The sequence below is a fragment of the Hyla sarda genome, chromosome 12 (assembly GCF_029499605.1).
Source record: "Hyla sarda isolate aHylSar1 chromosome 12, aHylSar1.hap1, whole genome shotgun sequence".
NCBI classification, from domain to species: Eukaryota; Metazoa; Chordata; class Amphibia; order Anura; family Hylidae; genus Hyla; species Hyla sarda.
In genome coordinates, this window is record NC_079200.1 from 83,113,534 (window position 1) to 83,126,500 (window position 12,967).

Consider the following 12,967-nt stretch of genomic DNA (forward strand, 5'->3'; position numbering starts at 1 on the left):
AAGGTTTTTGTACCAAATATTCAGTTATGCTTTTGTGATGTATCAAATACTTACATCCTGCAATAAAATGCAAAAAAAAAAATTTTATTATACAATGTGATTTTCTGGATTTTTGTTTCAGATTCCGTCTCTCACAGTTGAAGAGTACCTATGATAAAAATTACAGACCTCTACATGCTTTGTAAGTAGGAAAACCTGCAAAATCGGCAGTGTATCAAATACAATACAATACTCCCCACTGTAAATAATAGTAATAATTTTTCCTCCTAAGAAAATAATTCCAAATTAAGATATTCTATTGAAACATTGGAGCATCTGCCAGAAAAAGTAAATTCCAGTTGTTTGAGTTCGAAGAAAGTAACAGATTCAAGTAAGTAAGAGCTCAGCAATGTATCTTCTATAGAATACTTTCCTATCCTTCTAAGGGTGATCAGTGTAAATAAACTCTCACTCCCAATGGAGCTACACAAATATCTGTAAAAGATGGGGTGAAATGTGTCCACAGTAGTTTGCAGGTTTAAACCTGAAACCTTTTTGGACCTACAGAGCTATAGTAGTGATGTCACTAATCTTCCTGCTCCTTTGAAGCGCACAAACATCACCCTGGTGAGACGCCGCTGGCCGGGGCAGATCTCCCACGGCTATGGATCAAGTTTTCAGCAGTGAGTACCACTGATCAGGTTACAGCCTTTTACTAGCTCCACAACTAGAGATGTGTAAACTTTTGAAAAATTTGATACTTCCAATTCGCCAAATTTTCTGAAAAAATTTGTTTCAGGTCGAATTTATTTGCGTCAATTCTATATTAAAAATGGCTATTTCTGGCCTACAGAGAGCCTCAATAGGGGTGTAGAACACTTTGCTTTGTTCTAAGATGCATATGGAGTGTGCTGGGGTAGTGAAATAATACTGTTATTGAGTATGACATGCAGATTACAGAGTGGCACAATGACAGAGCCTGGAGGTGGCATCAGTATGAGGAGACCATATAGTGGCTGAATGACACAGTGTGGAGGTGTTGGCAGCATGAGGAGACCATATAGTGGCTGAATGACACAGCTTGGATGTGGCTGAAGTATGAGGAGACCATACAGAGGCTGAATGACACAGTGTGGATGTGGCTGAAGCATGAGTAGACCATATAGTGGCTGAATGACATAGCGTGGAGGTGTTGGCAGCATGAGGAGACCATATAGTGTCTGAATGACGCAGTGAGGAGGTGTTGGCCGCATAAGGAGACCATATAGTGGCTGAATGACAGAGGTTGGATTTGGCTGACGCATGAGGAGACCATACAGTAGCTGAGTGACACTGCGTGGAGGTGTTGGCAGCATAAGGGGACCAAATAGTGGCTGAATGACACAGCGTGGAAGTGTTGGCAGCATAAGGAGACCATACAGTGTCTAAATGACACAGCGTGGATGTGGCTGAAGCATGAGGAGACCATATAGAGGCTGAATGACAGCGTGGAGGTGTTGACAGCATGAGGAGACCATATAGTGTCTGAATGACACAGTGTGGAGGTGTTGGCAGCATGAGGAGACCATACAGTAGCTGAATGACACAGCGTGGAGGTGTTGGCAGCATAAGGAGACTATTTAGTGGCTGAATTACACAGTGTGGAGGTGTTGGCAGCATGAGGAGACCATATAGTGGCTGAATGACACAGGATGGATTTGGCTGAAGCATGAGGAGACTATACAGTAGCTGAATGACAGCGTGGAGGTGTTGGCAACATAAGGAGACCATATAGTGGCTGAATGACAGACACAGGGTGGAGGTGTTGGCAGCATGAGGAGACCATATAGTGGCTGAATAACACAACTTGGATGTGGCTGAAACATGAGGAGACCCTATATTGGCTAAATGACACAGCGTGGAGTGTTGGCAGCATGAGGAGACCATATAGTGGCTGAATGACACAGCTTGGATGTGGCTGAAGCATGAGGAGACCATATAGTGGCTGAATGACACATCGTGGAGGTGTTGGCAGCATGAGGAGACCATATAGTGGCTGAATGACACAGGTTCGATGTGACTGAAGCATGAGGAGACCATACAGTGGCTGAATGACACAGCACGGAGGTGTTGGCAGCATGAGGAGACCATATAGTGGCTGAATGACACAGCTTGGATGTGGCTGAAGCATGAGGAGACCATATAGTGGCTAAATGACACAGCGTGGAGGTGTTGGCGGCATGAGGAGACCATATAGTGGCTGAATGACACAGCTTGAATGTGGCTGAAGCATGAGGAGACCATATAGTGGCTGAATGACACAACGTGGAGGTGTTGGCAGCATGAGGAGACCATATAGTGGCTGATTGACACAGCGTGGAGGTGTTGGCTGCATGAGGAGACCATATAGTGGCTGAATGACACAGCGTGGACGTGTTGGCAGCATGAGGAGACCATATAGTGGCTAAACGACACAGCCTGGAGGTATTGGCAGAATGAGGAGACAATAGGGCCTCACAAGACCTAAGATTAAAAGATGAATTTTGAAATTTAAATTGAAGATTTATGGCAGCTAGTGCTACCATAAAAATTCTTATGCCCAGGCCCAGCAGCATCAGTAAACCATTTATTGGCTGAATGACACATCCTGGAGGTGGCTGAATTATGATAAGACCATATAGTGTCTGAATGGCACAGCCTGGAGTTGGCTGAAGCATGAGGAGACCATTGAAATTTAAGATTTTGAAATTGAAATTTGAGATTTTGAAATTGAAATTGAGGATTTTGAAATCCTTTGTGGGTACAAAGGACCAAATCAAACAAGGGGTCACATGTCACATGGCGGCACAATGACAGAGTCTGGAGGTGGCATCAGTATGAGGAGATCATACAGTGGCTGAATGACTGCCTGGAGTTTGCGGCAGCATGGGGAGACCATATAGTGTCTGAATGGCACAGCCTGGAGTTGGCTGAAGCATGAGGATACCATATAGTGTTTGAATGGCATGGCCTGGAGTTGGCTGAAGCATGAGAAGAGACCACATGGTGTCTGAATGGCACAGCCTGGAGGTGGCTGAAGCATGAGGAGACCATATAGTGTCTGAATGGAATAGCTTGGAGGTGGCTAAAGCATGAGGATACCATATAGTGTTTGAATGGCACAGCCTGGAGTTGGTTGAAGCATGAGAAGAGACCATATAGTGTCTGAATGGCATAGCCTGGAGGTGGCTGAAGCATGAGGAGACTATATAGTGTCTGAACCTGTACTCCCTGAGTCCTCTCCCGTTCTATCACTGCATGGTGCATGGCTCTGACAACGTCCGGGACCCGTGGCAAATAGCGCGCACTATTAACCCTTTCACTGTTCGCGTGCCGCGCACTATTAACCCTTTAGACACGGCGTTCAAAGTTGATCGCAGCGTCTAAAGTGAAACTAAAATGTTGCCAGTTAGCTCAGGGGGCTGTTCGGGATTGTCTCGACGAAATCACAGCATCCCAAACAGCTGTAGGACAGCAGGAGGGTCCCCTGCCTTCCTCCAACCAACTTAACTATGGCCTCAGAACACATATAGAGGTATCAGAACTACACAACAATTTAACCCCACCGGGGTTAACAAAACCTAATATGTGTCCAAAATAAAACATTACTTTTATTAATTATGCGTTAATAATATAACTGGTGATAAACACACATTTAAAAACACAACCCCCTAAGCGTGTCTTTCTATATTCCAATCTATATATATAAAACTCAACGTGTGTGTGTATGTATGTATGTATGTATGTATGTGTGTATGTTCCAGCATCACGTCCAAACGGCTAAAGATATTAACATGAAACTTGGCACACATGTTACTTATATGTCAACAACAAACATAGGATAGGTGATTTAACCCTTACTCACCCCCATTTGCCAGGGGCAGGGTTTATGTTTAAAGTCCCATAGAAGTCAATGGGAAATATATGTTACTGCATAACTTCCAAATGGCTGGAGATATTTCCATAATACTTGGTCACATGTTACTTATATATCCACTTAAAATATAGGATAGTTAATTTAACCCTTAACTACCCCCGTTTGTGAGGGTCGTGGTTTTTGTTTAAAGTCCCATGCAAATCAATGGGAAATGTATGTTCCCACATAACTTCTGTACGGCTGGAGATATTTCAATACCTGGTACACATATTACGGGTCTGGATAGGAGGACGGGATTGGAGGACAAGATAGGAGGACGAGATAGGAGGTCGGGATAGGAGGTTGGGATAGGAGTACGGGATGGGAGGTCGAGATAGGAGGTCGGAATTGGAGGTCGAGATAGGAGGACGAGATAGGAGGTCGGGATAGGAGGTCAGGATAGGAGGACGGAATAGGAGGTCGGGATAGGAGGTTGGGGTAGGAGGTCGAGATAGGAGGACGGGATAGGAGGTTGAGATATGAGGAAGGGATAGGAGGTCGTGATAGGAGGACGGGATAGGAGGTCGAGATAGGAGGACGGGATAGGAGGTCATGATAGGAGGACGGGATAGGAGGATGGGATAGGAGGACGGGATAGGAGGACGGGATAGGAGGATGGGATAGGAGGACGGAATAGATGGACTGGATATCAGGACGGGATAGGATGATGGAAAAGGAGGACGGGAAAGGAGGACGGGAAAGGAGGTTGAGATATAAGGACGGAAAAGGAGGACGGGAAAGGAGGATGGGATAGGAGGACAGGATAGGAGGATGGGAAAGGAGGACAGAATTGGAGGATGGGATAGGAGGACAGGATAGGAGGATGGGATAGGAGGACGTGATAGGGGGACGTGATAGGAGGACGGGATAAGGGGATGGGATAGGAGGACGGCATAGGAGGACAGGATAGGAGGTCGGGATAGGAGGTCGGGATAGGAGGTCGGGATATGACAACAATATATGAGGACAGGATATGAAGTCGAAAGCTTCCTCCTTTGTTTATTTTCCTCCCCAACAAGGATTAGGAAGGAAAAACCAGGCAACGCCGGGTACTCAGCTAGTAATTATTTTTTTTAAAAACACTGGTGGCCTCAATGAAGTCCAAAAGCACCTATTGTATTAAGGTGTTTATGATTACACCATTGTTGTTTTATGTACATATGACAATGATTGTCATTCATTTGCCATTGTACTCTCATACGGGCTGTATACCACTGGCCTGCTGTGCACCGCAGGTGCGAAGCACCAGTGTATAAACCACACTTTCTTTTGTTCAAAGATTACATAGTGGACGCTATAGGGTTGCTAGTTAAAAGATGATACTGTCACAGCCCGACATGTTTCGCCACTATGTGGGTTTATCAAGGAGGACAACTGACAGCATTGAGTGTTAGTCAAATATGGTCCCTTTTTATATGGTGTTACTGTGACATCATTGCTTCGGATTCCAATCAGGTATTGCCTAGCTGGCATCCAAAAGCTACACTCCTATTCATACTTTCACGGGCTGCGCTCTAGCCGCATGCTTCGGCCGCGAGCGCAGTGTCCCGAGGTCCCCGTACATGAGGCAGAGGCGTAGTCAACATAGCAGATGGTCAAGGCAGGCGGCAAAGGTTCGTAGTCAAAAAACGTAGCGGGAAGGTCTGGGTACTACCCAGACCTTGCCGCTACGTTTTTTGACTACAAACCTTTGCCGCCTGCCTTGACCATCTGCTACGTTAACTACGCCTCTGCCTCATCCTCCTGTACCTCGCCTTGCCCAGTTACCTGTGTGGTATAGCCGTATTGGGGGTAGTGACCTGGGTGTCGCCTGCCGCAGCAAATCCATCCTGCTTTGCGGCGGGCTCTGGTGAAGACCAGCGGCACCTTAGTCTCCGCTCCCCGATACGGTCCGATTCATCAGCCACACAGGTAGAGGATCCACATCCTGTTCCAGACCGCCCGCATCCAGGTACGTGACACATACACTTTGTCCCAATCAAAAGCACTGGTACAAACAGTGCCGCCACTCCACCTATCTGCATCGCTATTCTTTGCTGACATCACACGTCAAACTATGCATGTGACTCAATGTCCGATTGTAATTTGCTACATTACTATCCAATTCGTACCTGTGGACTTGTAAACATCCATGCGTGTCCGTGTGTACTTGTATGACATACGCAGCCTTCCACTCTCGGGCCGCGTCATCCCCACGTGATCATAACAAATGCACGTGGCTAGGCCAGAGCATTGTATAAGTGAGCGCATGCGCATTAGGGTACTAGCCGCCGCGATCTCCGGCTCCCTATCTCTCTGTTGATAGTTATATGTGTGCATATCGCTACACTGATGGAAATCGATCAGCGCACAGGCTGATTCTGCACATTAGGACCACGATCTCTGGTACACTCATATTGTAGCCACGGCCTCTTTTTTCCTAATGTCAATAATTGTAGACACATTCACACTAGATGCATTTATGACAAAGGTGGAGGGGGATACACTTTCTAATTTATTACATAGGTGCTCATGTACAGGGATATACAAGATCTTAGTGTCTTTCCTATACTGGAAAAATGCTTAATTATTAACCCATTAAGGACCACAGGTTTTTCAATTTTTGCACTTTAGTTTTTTCCTCCTCACCTTTTAAAATCATAACCCTTTCTATTTTGCACCTAAAAATCCATATGATGGCTTATTTTTTGCACCACCAATTCTACTTTGCAGGGACATTAGTCATTTTACCCAAAAATCTACAGCGAAACGGAAAAAAATTATTGTGCGACGAAATTGAAGAAAAAACGCCATTTTGTAACTTTTGGGGGCTTCTTTTTCTATGCAGTACATTTTTCCGAAAAAATGACACCTTATCTTTATTCGGTTGGTCCATATGATTAAAATGATACCCTACTTATATCAGTTTGATTTTGTTGTACTTCTGGAAAAAAATCATAACTACATGCAGGAAAATTTATATGTTTAAAATTGCCATCTTCTGACCCATATAACTTTTTATTTTTCTGTGTATGGGGCTGTATGAGGGCTCATTTTTTGCGCCGTGATCTGAAGTTTTTAGCGGTAACATTTTTGTATTGATCAAACTTTTTGATTTCTTTTTATTCATTTTTTCATGATATAAAAAGCGACCAAAAATTACATTATTTTGGACTTTGGAATTTTTTGCGCATACGCCATTGACCCTGCGGTTTAATTAATAATATATTTTTATAGTTCGGACATTAACGCACGCGGCGATGCCACATATGTTCCTATTTATTTTTATTTACATGGTGTTTTTTTTATGGGAAAAAGGGGGTGATTTGAACTTTTGTCAGGATTCGGCAGGCTGGAGGTGGATCCTCTGTGTCAGAGAGGGATTGGCGTGGACCGTGTCGGTGGACCGGTTCTAAGTTGCTACTGGTTTTCACCAGAGCTCGCCGCAAAGCGGGATAGACTTGCAGCGGCGGTAGCAACCAGGTCGTATCCACCGGCAATGGCTCAACCTCTCTGACTGCTGAGATATGCGCGGTACAAGGGATTAGACAAGACCAGGGTCGGACGTAGCAGAAGGTCAGGGCAGGCAGCAAGGATCGTAGTCAGGGGCAACGGCAAGGAGGTCTGGAACACAGGCTAGGAACACACAAGGAACGCTTTCACTGGCACAATGGCAACAAGATCCGGCAAGGAAGTGCAGGGGAAGTGAGGTAATTTAGGGAAGTGAACAGGTAAAGACACTAATTAAAACCCATGCGCCAATCAGTGGCGCACCGGCCCTTAATCGCAAAGACCCGGCGCGCGCGCGCCCTTTGGAGCGGGGACGCGCATGCCGGGGCAGCACAGACGGGGAGCGAGTCTGGTAAGCGGGTCGGGATGCGCACCGTGAGCGGGCGCGTCCCGCATCGCGAATCGCATCCCGGCTGGGAACATTATCGCAGTGCACCCGGTCAGCGGGTCTGACCGGGGCGCTGCGAACAGGAGAAGGCTGTGAGCGCTCCGGGGAGGAGCGGGGTAACAACTTTTAATAAGGAAAGGGTTAAATCACATTTATTAACTTTTTTTTACACTTTTTTTTGCAGTGTTATAGCCCCCATAAGGGGCTATAACATTACATACACTGATTGCCAGCACTGTTCACTGCAAAGCCATAGCTTTGCATTGATCAGTGTTATCGGCAGTCGATTGCTCAAGCCTGCATCTAAGGCTTGAAGCAATCAATCGCCGAAGGGACACGCTGGAGGAAGGTAAGAGGACCTCTGCCGGCGTCCCAGCTGATCGGGACACCGCATTTTCACTGCACAGGTCCCGATCAGCCCCGCTGAGCAGCCGGGAAGGTTTTACTTTCCTTTTAGACGCGGCATTCAACTTTGAACGCCCCGTCTAAAGGGTTAATAGCGTGCGGCACCGCGATCACTGCCGCGCGCTATTAGCCCCGGGTCCTGGCTTCAGATACACATGCTGGGACCTACATGATATGATGCGGGGTCACCGCGTGACCCCGCGTTATATCGCAGGATCCGGCCAAGGACGTAAATATACGTCCTTGGTCGTTAAGGGGTTAAATATGGGACAGTTTTGCATTGGATAATTGATTACTAATTACGGGACAGTGTTCCAATCAGGGAGCTTAGTGACTAACACATCAAGATATTCCCTACCCAATTATTACTCTACTATGATTAGTCATATCCAGGTAGGTATGTTGAGTAGTGTATCCAGCACAAAGACCCAATAGATAGCGTAAGATGAAAGCGGTATAATTGAACCCTTCATTTAGGCCCTTTGGGCTCAAAGTTCCCAACCAGAAGATCCATTTAGACTCTTCATTAAGAAGGATATTATCCAGATTCCCCCTCCCCCCCCCCCCCCGCCCCCTTGGGCCGAGTCTAATCTGTCTCAGGCTCCAGAATTTTAAATTGTTAAAGTCATTCCCATGCGTTTCCCTCATATGGCGGGCTATGGGTGTATCCGCACCTGTCCTTATGCCACTCAAGTGTTTAGAGATCCATCTTCTGAATTCCTGAAGGATTTTCCCTACATATAGTTTAGGGCATGTGCAAGCACTTACGTAGACTATTCCCGAGCTTTTACAATTAATATAGTTATACAATTTGTACACTCTCTCGTCTACAGGATTAGTAAATTCTTTCCGTCGAGTTACAAAGGTGCAAAAGGAATACTGCCCACACGGACAGGTTCCCAAATTGGGATTCCTAAGCCACATTTCTCTTTTTTCTGTACTAAAATGTCTGTGGACCACTAGGTCCCTCAGGTTGGAGCCTCTTCGATACGTTACATAATAAAGAAAATCTTTTATGGAAGAAGCGCCACGTTTGGAGAATTTTTTTCTTTAACTACTGATCCTGAGTTATATCCTGTAGTATACACCAGAGCTGTACTCACTATTCTGCTGGAGAAGTCATTGCTTTAACAAAAAAAAAAAAATGCCTGAGAATAATGACTCAAGAAATGGACCAAATGGCAGAAAAGTTAAAAATATCAGCTTTCCCTGCCTATTTATAGCCATGTTTACTGAGTGTAAAAATGAGGCTAGAAAAACTGAGGTGAAATATTCCCATAGAAAGATTATTTATGAGGTTTAGAGACACCAGAGCGTTATATTGTAACTCACCACATTCTGTATATCATTATTATAATATATTATCTTCAGCTAGATAAAATGTACTTTCTGTTTCTCTTTTCTAGGACGTCTCACTGGATGATTTGGGGTACTTTCTTACCTGAGGTTACATAGTGATAGACCCCAGTCCTATGTTAATAAATACATATCTACAGGGGAGTTTTTATTTGCCCAGATCTGTGAAGATTTTTTAATTTTTTTTTTCAATTTTCAGCACTTATTAATTCAAACAGATTTTCTTTGTTGTTTTTCCTCAATAAAAAAATAAACACTCTCCTTATATATGAATTTATTTTTCTTTACACCCTTGGCCTCTGTACAAAGGGTCCTCGAGCTTCCTTCATGCAATTTGCACCCTGCGGTGCAGAAACTTCTTAAAATAAACAAGTGCTCAATAAGCTTCTTACAAATCCAAGGAGTATGGGGGCTACATGGGAAGAGGTCCCACAGATCTCAGTCACCATAAGGAGTGTTATTGTTATTGCATTTAACATAAGAATATTCTTATGTACTTCATATAGTGGTAGAATCAGCATGAGTCACAGGACCAGTCTAGGAAGAGTCTATGATACCCTGCTAGATAAAGGCCATACCATAGTCACATATGGTGTCTAATATCACGTATGCATGTGTACCCCAAGTGTAAGCGTGCCCTTGTCTTGCTCCCCAACTATCTGTGTGTCATTGTCTTGTATGTAAACATCAAGTATTAGCATGTCATTGTCCTGTACCCCAAGTGTCAGCATGTTATTATCCTTTACTCCAAGTGTCAGCATATTATCCTGTACCCCAAGTGTCAGCATGTCATTGTCCTGTACCCCAAGTGTCAGCATGTTATTATCCTTTACTCCAAGTGTCAGCATATTATCCTGTACCCAAGTGTCAGCATGTCATTGTCCTGTACCCCGTGTCAGCATGTTATTATCCTTTACCCCAAGTGTCAGCATGTCATTATCCTGTACCCCAAGTATCAGCTTGTCATTATCCTGTACCCCAAGTGTCAGCATGTCATTGTCCTGTACCCCGTGTCAGCATGTTATTATCCTTTACCCCAAGTGTCAGCATGTCATTATCCTGTACCCCAAGTATCAGCTTGTCATTATCCTGTACCCCAACTGTCAGCATGTCATTATCCTGTACCCCAAGTGTCAGCATGTCATTATCCTGTACCCCAGGGGCCAGAGTGTCATTATCCTGTACCCTAAGTGTCGGCATTTCATTATCCTGTACCCCAAGTGTCAGTGTGTCACTATCCAGTACCCCAAGTGTTAGCATGTCATTATCCTGTACCCCAAGTGTCAATGTGTCACTATCCTGTACCCCAAGTGTTAGCATGTCATTATCCTGTACCCCAAGTGTCAGTATATTATTATCCTGTACCCCAAGTGTCAGTGTCATTATCCTGTACCCCAAGTGTCAGTGTCATTATCCTGTACCCCAAGTGTCAGTATGTCATTATCCTGTACCCCAAGTGTCAGTATATTATTATCCTGTACCCCAAGTGTCACTGTGTCATTATCCTGTACCCCAAATGTCAGCATGTCATTATCTTGTACCCCAAGTGTCAGTGTCATCATCCTGTACCCTTTGTCAGTGTCATCATCCTGTACTCCAAGTGTCAGTATATTATTATCCTGTACCCCAAGTGTCAGTGTCATTATCCTGTACCCCAAGTGTCAGTGTCATTATCCTGTACCCCAAGTGTCAGTATGTCATTATCCTGTACCCCAAGTGTCAGCATGTTATTATCCTGTACCCCAAGTGTCAGCATGTTATTATCCTTTATCCCAAGTGTCAGCATGTTATTATCCTTTACCCCAAGTGTCAGCATGTCATTATCCTGTACCCCAAGTGTCAGCGTGTCATTATCCTGTACCCCAATTGTCAGCATGTTATTATCCTTTACCCTAAGTGTCAGCATGTTATTATCATTTACCCCAAGTGTCAGCATGTCATTATCCTGTACCCCAAGTGTCAGGATGTCATTATCCTGTACCCCAAGTGTCAGTGTCATTACCCTGTACTCCAAGTGTCAGCATGTCATTATCCTGTACCCCAGGGGCCAGAGTGTCATTATCCTGTACCCTAAATGTCGGCATGTCATTATCCTGTACCCCAAGTGTCAGTGTGTCACTATCCTGTACCCCAAGTGTCAGTATATCATTATCCTGTACCCCAAGTGTCAGCGTGTCATTATCCTGTACCCCAAGTGTTAGCATGTCATTATTCTGTACCCCAAGTGTCAGTATATAATTATCCTGTACCCCAAGTGTCAGTGTCATTATCCTGTACCCCAAGTGTCAGTATGTCCTTATCCTGTACCCCAAATGTAAGCATGTCATTATCTTGTACCCCAAGGGTCAGTGTCATCATCCTGTACCCCGTGTCAGTGTCATCATCCTGTACCCCAAGTGTCAGTGTGGCATTATCCTGTACCCCATGAGTCAGTATGTTATTATCCTGTACCCCAAGTGTTAGCATGTCATTATCTTGTATCCCAAGTGTCAGTGTCATTATCCTGTACCCCAAGTGTCAGTGTCATTATCCTGTACCCCAAGTGTCAGTGTCATTATCCTGTACCCCAAGTGTCAGTATGTCATTATCCTGTACCCCAAATGTCAGCATGTCATTATCCTGTACCCCAAGTGTCAGTGTCATTATCATGTACCCCAAGTGTCAGTGTCATCATCCTGTACCCCAAGTGTCAGTGTGTCATCATCTTGTACCCCAAGTGTCAGTATGTTATTATCCTGTACCCCGAGAGTTAGCATGTCATTATCCTGTACCCCAAGTGTCAGTATATTATTATCCTGTACCCCAAGTGTCAGTGTCATTATCCTGTACCGCAAGTGTCAGTGTCATTATCCTTTACCCCAAGTGTCAGTATGTCATTATCCTGTACCCCAAATGTCAGCATGTCATTATCCTGTACCCCAAGTGTCAGTGTCATCATCCTGTACCCCCAAGTGTCAGTGTGTCATCATCCTGTACCCCAAGTGTCAGTATGTCATTATCCTGTACCCCATATGTCAGCATGTCATCATCCTGTACCCCAAGTGTCAGTGTGTCATCATCCTGTACCCCAAGTGTCAGTATGTCATTATCCTGTACCCCATATGACAGCATGTTATCATCCTGTACCCCAAGTGTCAGTGTGTCATCATCCTGTACCCCAAGTGTCACTGTCATTATCCTGTACCCAGAGTGTCACTGTCATTACCCTGTACCCCAAGTGTCAGCATGTCATTATCCTGTACCCCAGGGGCCAGAGTGTCATTATCCTGTACCCTAAGTGTCGGCATGTCATTATCCTGTACCCCAAGTGTCAGTGTGTCACTATCCTGTACCCCAAGTGTCAGTATATCATTATCCTGTACCCCAAGTGTTAGCATGTCATTATTCTGTACCCCAAGTGTCAGTATATAATTATC